This window comes from Erinaceus europaeus, chromosome 1 (genome assembly GCF_950295315.1).
Source record: "Erinaceus europaeus chromosome 1, mEriEur2.1, whole genome shotgun sequence".
In the NCBI taxonomy this organism is placed as follows: domain Eukaryota; kingdom Metazoa; phylum Chordata; class Mammalia; order Eulipotyphla; family Erinaceidae; genus Erinaceus; species Erinaceus europaeus.
In genome coordinates this window covers 145,285,818-145,295,266 of record NC_080162.1, presented here as the reverse complement: position 1 = coordinate 145,295,266, position 9,449 = coordinate 145,285,818, and the positions used below count along the sequence as shown (strand labels likewise).

The window sequence follows — 9,449 nt, the reverse complement described above, 5'->3', positions numbered from 1 at the left end:
CTTCTACGTACGAAGAGGTTTGCCAAAGCCTCTACTGTTTCATCATGAGACAGTTACTCTGTCTCTGGAACATTTTGCTTTGGGCCACACTTTGGTTCCCTGACCGGGAACTTTGGTTTCTTGTGACCCTAATCATAGAGCTTGGGAGATGCACTGAGATTTCTCCTTGGACTTTCTTTTTTTTATTATTTATTTTATTTTAAAGCAATATATTTAAAATTCAAAATCCAGTTAATGAGAACTTCTTAAACATGTTAGGTATATAAAATTACCAAAGATGTGTCATAGTCACAGTCTCTGGAGTATTATTTAGAAAATCCATTTAAAACAAAATTAATAAATATATAGCAAACTCTTATTTTCACCAAGTTCGTCCTACCTTGTTAGAATACAGATAATTCCTGGTTTAGGACTTCAATTTAAAAACAAACATGCAGAGTACTATTTATCCCTCAGTGTGGCAACAAACTTAACTGAAGGAAGTACATGACTGAAATTAGGCAAAACCCTAAGTATCTAATCATCATAACAACTATAATTTAGTCCAAATAGAATAAGCAGTTCTCTACTAAAGGCCTAATAGTGAATCAGGTCAAGATGGGCAAGCTAATTATCTGTTTATTTGTGATGTTTCCATGCTAAGATGGATTTGCATCCTTTGGATTATCCAATAAATTGACTTAAGAAACTGACTTAAGAAACAGAAGTCTACCCAATATCTTGACAAACCCACATTACCTTCCTTGGGTTAATTACTGTGTTAATTTTTACATTACTAATTATTATACTGTTACAGCTATGTCAACTAAATATCAGCATAGGTAGTGTTCATCAAGAAATCTGCAAAGAGTAAAGTCAATGCTTACGTAAAAGTAGCTTTTTCAAAATAAAGCAATTATGTTCCAGATGAATGGCACTGGGCAAAATACATATAACAAAACAACACATTTAGACAGAGCATGTCAAGTGCCCACTGACTTCTTATACAGATAAATGCTTGAGAATATCACTCCTTCCTCTAAGCTTTCAGCTTCTACATAGTGCCAGATGTTATGACTAGTATGAAGGATAAATGCTTTCAGGCAAAAGTAAAAAATTCATGTACAAAGTGAGAATGCAGAATCTATAGTGACTGTCTGTAGAAGGTTCTCTTCTCTGGTAGTGACTTCCTTTAGGACATATGCAGGATAGACAAACTTGAAACAATGTTTTGATACAGTAGCAATCCTTTCCCATACAATTAGTAAATAGTATAAAAATCCAAAAATACATAAATAGTCTTTGTACCATGCATTATGCACCTGTTTGGGGCTGACTGACAAGGTCATGGGCACTAGTTTAACAGTTTACAGTTAAACATTGCACCTCAACAGTTCTGCCATCTATACACAGTGAATATTCAGGACACAGTAGTGAGAGCTCCAGAGAGACAGCAAGCTACATCTACCATGTAAAGTCTGTGATGGAGTGTCTCCAAACCAGAGGAGAGCAGGCCAGGTCAGGTGGACAGGTCAGGTAGTTAGGGTGAAAACTGTTTAAATAATACTGCTTAGGAGTGTATATTTAAAGATGGCTACTATACTTTGTCTATCCTTTATCTTAATCGTGAAATAACTGCATATTCATGCAAAATGAAATTTCTACTTTATAGGAAGAGAAGCAGTCTGTTAGGAAAAGCATTTTCTTAAGGGAAGATGAGAAGACATCTCTCTCACAAATGCTGTTTTACTTGGTAAGTCTTTTGGCTACATCGCTATATGCTATTTCAACCTCCTTATCACTGGGACAGGTATTGGTGAACTCATCCCTACTATAAGCATTAGTTAAGTATCTCCAGATGCCAGTCATTCCTTTTGGAATATCAAAGTTGCAGTATTTTTTGGTCACCACCTTGACAATGTGCAGTTTGGGCAGCAGGTTGCAATCAGCTAATGTTATTTCATTGCCATCCAGAAATTTATGTGTAGAAAACTTTATGTCTTCCATGCTGTTCTCATCAATTTCATCAGGAAGGGGAGAATTCAGATATTCATCCAATTTCTGGAGTGTTTTCAAGAGACCCCTTTCCAATGCTTCATTAGCTTCTGGCCTTGAATTCTTGATATATGCAGAGAATTTGGCAAAGATATCCATTCCAGCAGTATTTGACTCTGGGTGTTTTGGTGAAAGTTTTAAGTACTTGGGAGGACATAAGACTTCTTCAAGAAATTCTTCAATCTTATTTACATCCGTCTTGACTTCATTGTTAAAAGTTATAAATGGTGGGTGGGTCCCAGGAGCCAAGTTCTGCAAGTCAGCAGGCTTCCTTGACGAAGAGCTCGATGATGGGCTCTTTGTCCTCTTTCAATCCGTTCAATGGCATCAGTAATGCCATGGCCGGTTCGCCTGGGCTCCGCGGGCGACGTTGGCAGGGGCTGCTGGTGCTCCTGGGCTGCTCGGGTGTGGGGTGCCCACCGCGCTGCACCTCCCTGGATAGTCCCCAGTGGCAAGCTCGCCCCTCGCCTTGGCCCTCAGCACCACCCTACGCCCCACGCGCTACTCCTCTCCTTGGACTTTCTGGATTCCCTCTCCCATGTTTCCTGAGGAAAAGGACTACATTTTTCTCTGGGCCATAATTTGGTTCTTTATGACCGTGATTGTAGACCTTGGGATATGCATGGAGATTTCCACTGGGACTTTCTGGACTTCTTCTCGCATGTTTCCCATGGAGAAGGACTACTCTAATTTGAGGAGCATTCTCCAGTATCCTGGCAGTCCCCAAGAATGGAGACATGTGGTTAGTTCTACTCTCCTGATTGGATTCTTTCTTCGATGGGAAGACACTTTTAAAAATGGGTGCCTGAAGCAATCCAGCAGGAACAGTCAGAAGCACCCTAAATGGAATTTTGAAGAGCTTTTTGGACTAGGACGCCCTCAGGGGACTCATGATACTACATGTAAGTGAATTTCAGCTGTCAAGTCTTCACATGAAAAAGCATCTACTCAGGGGGTCGGGCGGTGGCACAGTGGGTTAAGCGCATGTGGCACAAAGCGCAGGGACCGGCGTAAGGATCCCGGTTCGAGCCCCCGGATCCCCACCTGCAGGGGAGTCGCTTCACAGGCGGTGAAGCAGGTCTGCAGGTGTCTATCTTTCTCTCCCCTTCTCTTTCTTCCCCTCCTCTCTCCATTTCTCTCTGTCCTATCCAACAACGAATTGCATCAACAAGGGCAATAATAATAGCCACAATGGAGCTACAACAAGGGCAACAAAAGGGGGGGGGAAATGGCCTCCAGGAGCAGTGGATTCATGGTGCAGGCACTGAGCCCAGCAATAACCCTGGAGGAGGAAAAAAAAAAAAAAGCATCTACTCAAATGGAATTCCTGGAAATCCTGTTCTCTGACATTGCCCACAAGATGGAATGACTACAACACACCCCTGGAAACCAATGATGTGACCTGGCATGACCTGAAGAAACAGATTCACAGACTCCAAAGATCACTCTCTACAGAAAAGCAGAATTCTGGTGGCCGACATTCCCCATCGAGACAGAAGTGCAGCATTTCATCCCCTGGCATTTTCTTCCATGGTCATCTACTTTGGACTGACACCTCCATCGGACTTACTGGTACACGCTGCTGTGTTTCTCAAAGACTAACTTCAGCCAGTTGCCTTGAGACTTTATAGACCATGTCCCCTCGCCTGTCCCCTCGCCTGCAGGCTCTGTCCCCAGCAACAGAAAACTCCCCCTCCTTATTAGGTTATGCCCACAGAGGCAGGAAACGCCCTTTGAGGCAAGAGATGCCCCCAGAGGCATGAAGCATTCCCAGAGGCAAGAAATGCCTTTTCGCCTGCTAGGCCTTGCCCTTTGAGGCAAGAAACGTTCCCCTTGGCATCACACTGGTTATTGCTGCTCGCCTATTTTGTTTTCCATGTCTTATGCCAGTTCTTTTGAAAACACCTGTACAATATAGGTTTCTGTTCACCCCACAATCCTCATACTATGGCCATTAGTTAAAATGAAAGGGGGAATTCTTGGTATGCTTCTAAAAACCCCTTCTGTTTCATTAGTTTAATCCCCCCTGCTTAACACTATTCTATTTACATAACCTCTGTTAACAAACACCACCTTCCCTCCAGGGCATTGGTGGTTTAGTGGTAGAATTCTCACCTGCTCCACCCCTTCTCCTTGTCATACCCTGATTTTCACCAGTCACTTTTCTCTCCACCCTCTCTGCATCGCATCCTGTTCCCACCCTACTGAGCTAGTATATTTATAAGGACAAGATTGTTTTTAATTTAGTTTAGCTTAGCTTGGTATAGATTGTGCTGCGTCCTGCATGAATAAAGAGATACTGCGTACAACGGGTCGTCTGTTACCCGCCCGTGAAGCCAGCCCGGCGAAAACAACATTCTTCCTTCCTTTCTTTCTGAATATTGTCAGCCCAGAGTAGTGACAGTCCAACAAAGATAAGAGAGAGAGAGAGAGAGGTGCCAAAGATTATACAGGAGAGGAAAATAAAGCCAACCAACAAAAATAGCAAAAAGAAAACATCACTAAAACCAGTAAGATAGCATGAGAGTTATGAGGCAACATCAAGAGGAACAGCATTCACATTAGAGATGTAAGAAAGAGAGACAAAGGGAACAAATTCAATATTTGAAGAATATTAGCTGATAATTTTCTCCAAAGTTAATGAAGTGATAGAATTCTAGATCCATAAGCTCAAAAAGTTCCCACAAAACTGAGTACAAACCCCAGGTCACCAAGGCACATATTAATTAAAAGGGAAAAGATCAAAGGAAAATGGAGGATTCTGAAGGCAGAAAGCAAAGTCATCTCTGAGAGACATCCTGTAAGACTCAGCCGATTTCTCAACACAAACTCTAAAGATTAGAAAGGGCAGTCAGGGCATCATCAAAGCTTTAAATGACAGAAGAGACCATGAGTTTTCAGAGAAGGTAAAGGAAACAGCCTGGGTCACACACAGAGCAAAGCAGGTGTACACTTCAAGTGAGCTTTTTTGTATACTCTGGCATCTCTGCAGATTCTTCCACTCGGTATTTTTATTTCAGTCTGGGTGGGGCAGGACCACCACCCCCCAACTCCAACTCCGTGACTGCAAAGCACTCTGGGACAGGGAACCCCAAAAGGAACCCCGAAGGGCCTGGACTCTCACTGAGCCTCAAGGAAGTCCTATGTCCCTGAATCCAGTGGGATGTCTCCACTCTGGAGGGAGGGAGCGGTGAGACAGCCTAAGAACCCCAAATAGGAGACACAGGGGGACCCATCCCCTACTCCTGCAGCTGCTCTGCGGAGCCCTGGAGCAGCCATGCCTGAGACACTGAGAGGAGCAGGTGCACAGAAGGAGTCTGCGCTCAGAGGAGGGACCCCTGGGGGCTCAGCGGGACGCCCAAGGCCAGGCTGGTCCAGGGCCCTGGGACACACAGTCCTGCTGCGTGTGACTGTTGGAGGAGGATGGAAGGGTTGAGTTTCCCTGTGTTCCAGTAACGTTTTTTTCCATGTCAGTTAAACAGCTAATGGCACCGGCACCCCCACCCCCACCCCAGGGCGCAGGAACCACCCACCTTAAGGGGCGGGGCAGGGAGGGGCGGGCCTTGTGCAGATCTGCAGACACAGGCCATTCCTTCACCCACTGACACCACTTATGCTGGGACTGTGTGGCTGCTGACCTCGCTCCTGGGCTCCATCAGGAACTGCTCAGTGTGATAGAGGCTCCTGTGTTTGGTTCACACACAGGCTGCTGACAAGCGGGATATCTTCCTGCTGTGATGCCACCTGAGTCTTCATGCCTTGTCCTTCCCTATATGCCTTTTGCAAGGGCAATCTGTGTTACCTGATAGGAGGACGGTTGTACCTGCCCTTTGAAAAGGGACCATTTGCTTGTAGGAGCACCTTGTAAACTTTGTTTCGGAGTCGCTGTTTGCCTTGAAGGCTGAGTTGGGTTCTTGTAGAGCAAAAGGTTGGGTTTGCTTTAAAATGATCCAGCAACCCAGCCTATGCCTTCAAATTGATAGTCGAAGACCATCAAAATTTTAAGGTCAAATTTAACTATGAAATTTAACTATGGTCATTTAATTATTTTTAAAGATGTTTTCTTATTTTGTTTTTCTCATATTTTCTTGTATTCTAACCTCTTCCCCCTTTTGTAATTTTTGAGTTCTTTTCATATTTCTTCTATTGAATTAAGGCTGTTCTGAGATATATTTGTCTATTTTTTATTTTTACTAGGAAGCTACTGGTTTATAGTACAGTTGTTACACATAGGAACAATTTCTCATTTTCCCAAGGTAGATGTCTGCAAAACACTCTCACTCCTGATAAGCCAGAAAGAGAAGGATGAATATGGGATGACCTCACTCATGGACAAACGTTGAGCAATCAAAACAGAAAACAGAAATTGGACTGAATTTTGTGTATTACACCAAATATTGGACTTTGGGCAAGGGGCTTTGAGACCCTGCTACACCTAGGTGGGGGATGAGAGTGTTTTGCAGAAAACTGAGAAATTTTACACATATATCAACAACTGTATTTGCCATAAACCACTAACCCTCTCAATAAAAAAATAACTTGCAAAAAAAAGTTTTTACTCTATTTCTGAATAAAATACTCTTAACAGATTAAAAGATACGTGATTGCTCTTACAATAAATCTAGTGTCATTGTAAAAAGGAAAAAATACAAAACACTTTCACACCCAAACTGGGTCCATCATCATGTACCAGCAGTCAAATTCTCCCTATTCAGCTGAGCCAACCTCCAACTTCCCCAGACTTTTTGTACTTTGGTGCCATACACTACCAGTGCAAGTTTTACTTTATTTTTTCCTTTTCTGTTCTTAAGTTCTGCACATGAATAAGATCATCCCAAATTCATTTCTCCCTGGTTTATCTCATTTAACACAATTTCTTTACCAAGATGAGGCGAATTCATCATTATTAAAGTGTATATGTTAAACTGTGTATATATACCACAACTTTTGTACCACTCAATTATTGTCGGACACCTAGGTTGCTTCCATGTTTGGATTATTTTACAAAGTATGCAACAATGAACATAGGTATACACATATCTCTTTGGATGGGTGTGTTTGTTTCCATAGGGTATATTCCTAGGAGAGGGAATTGCTGGGTCATAGGGTCCATTTCTAGTTTTCTGAAGTTCTCTGGACTGCACTCCACAGGGGTTAGATGAGTTTACTTTCTCACTATAAGTGCAGGAGGGTTCTTTTACTCTTACAACTTCTCTGAAATCTGTTATCACTGCCCTTTTGGATGTATGACATTCTCACAAGAGTTAAGTGGTATCTCAATTGTTGTCTTTATTCCTCTGATAGTTATGTGGTGAATATCCTGTCGTATCCTCTCCCCACTTTTGAATTGGGTCAGTTAATTTTTTGCTAAGTTTGGTGAGCTCTTTATATATCTTTGTTATTAACAAGACTCTTGTCTGATGTATGGTTTATAGAGATCTTCTGCCATTCTGTAAATGGCCTTTTTTGTTTGGGTGGTGGTTTCTTTTGCTGTGCAGAAGTCCTGCCTTACTAGAGGAAAGATAGAAACAGAGTATGGATCAACCTGCTTCTGTCCATGTCCATCAGAAAAGCAACTACAAAAGCCTAAATTACTTCTGTTTGCATCCCAAAAAGAATGTTGGTCCATACTCCTGGAGCGGGAGAGGATAGGGGAGGATAACCAGAGGACCCTGGACCCAAGTCCATGGGACCAGAATTGTTTTTCACCAGAAATCTTTGTATATAATCATTGGGAGAGAAGCGAACCTAGAAAAGTGAGGCACTGTTTCATTTATCTAAGAAAGAAGAGGAAAGGGAAAAACAGTTGGAAGTAATTAGGTGTAGGTATGACTTAGAAAGGGAGAACAGAAAGAGGAAGCACAAAACAACTTGGACTGGGTTTGGTGTATTGCACCCAAGTAAAGGACTCAGAGGGCAGTGGAAGGGGACTTGTAGGTCCTGGTGATGATGATGGAGGAGTAGCTAGGCTGGGGGGGGGGGCAAGAGTGTTTTGTAGAAAACTGAGAAATTTTACACATGTACAACAACTGTATTTAGTATAGATGTTTATCATACCAATAAAAATATTGAAGAGTAAGGAAGTGAAGGCAGGACTATATAAGAAATGGGCAATAAATATTTATAAATATTGATAGATGTAAAGGCAACTCATGTGCAACTTTGGAAAAACTATTGCAGTTGCAGCTAGAGAGGGATGGGGACACAAAATTCTGGTGGCGGAAACAGTGTGGAATTATATCCCTATTATAATTGTATAAAACAAATATAATTTTTTAATCTATAAGCTTATAGATCAACATTACTGCAAAAACAAAGTTATAAAATGCATGCAAGTTGGATTTTGCATCTGCCACACACATGAACAACTCAAATGGACCATAAATCTAAATGTCCAATGTATTCTCCTGAGAATTCACAAAGAAGGTGCACTGGGGGAAGCTCAGCAGTGGAGCACACGCCTTCCACACCTGAGACATGGGCTCCTTGCCTGGCTTCACATGACAGAACAGCTAAAGCAAGACAGAGGGAACTTTAGGGGTGGTAGAGCACAGCTTTGCTCTGTCTCTGTGTCCATCTCTCTCATAAACAATAACTGGTTCAGCAAGATAACTCACCTGGATAGTAAATGTGCTTTGTCCTGCCTGCCACTCAGGTTTGAACACAGCACCACCACACTGGTGAAAACTTTAGTGCCCTCTTGTATTTCCCTCCCTCCATCTCTGTGTCTCTTTCCACTTGCAAAGTTGGCTCACAGCAGTGAAGCCATAGTTATGCAAAATATTTATCAAAATCCATTAACCTGAATTTTCTAACCATTTTCTTAGGGGAGGGAGGACTCCCAAGACAGCAGCTGTCATCACATGGGTACAGTTTCCCATCCTCTAAGCCAAGAATCTGCACACCATTCCCTCCACGAACATGCCTCTCCTTCCAGCCTAGTACACTGGGGCCCAGAGGACTCAGTGGGTGGTGAGGAGAAAATTTTCAAATCTTATCTAGGTAAAGATTTGTGAGAGAGGATGTGAAAGCACAGACAAAAAGATTGGGCATGGAAGATAGCTCCGCCAGGGGAGACCACACTGTATGAGGCATAAGGCTGGGCTCAAGACCTTGAGAACACAAAGTACCTGCCTGTGGAGAAGCTTGCCAGGCACTGTAGCAGCGCTGTACTGTCTCCTGCTCTGCCTCTCTCTCTTGCTCTGTCCCTCACCCATTCTTTTAAACGTGATGAAATCCTTTATAAGTAGAGGAGTCTAGATTTTTCACTAAAGTATGAGTTTACTGTGCCACTACAAATTAATCAGTGTAGAAAAATAATGAATACATAACTTCACACAAAGCCTGTACACGGTTATTATGTATCCACTTATAATAGCTCAAACTTCCTTCAGCTAATAAGATGAAGTGTATGT

The 9,449-nt window shown here is 42.5% G+C and overlaps 1 pseudogene across 1 annotated transcript; it reads right to left on the bottom strand.

The window, feature by feature from the left end:
* Positions 1–600: 600 nt before the first annotated feature.
* Positions 601–2,500, bottom strand: LOC132539956 (chloride intracellular channel protein 4-like; annotated as a pseudogene). The gene has a single exon (XR_009551259.1). The product of XR_009551259.1 is annotated as a chloride intracellular channel protein 4-like (transcript).
* Positions 2,501–9,449: the final 6,949 nt, after the last annotated feature.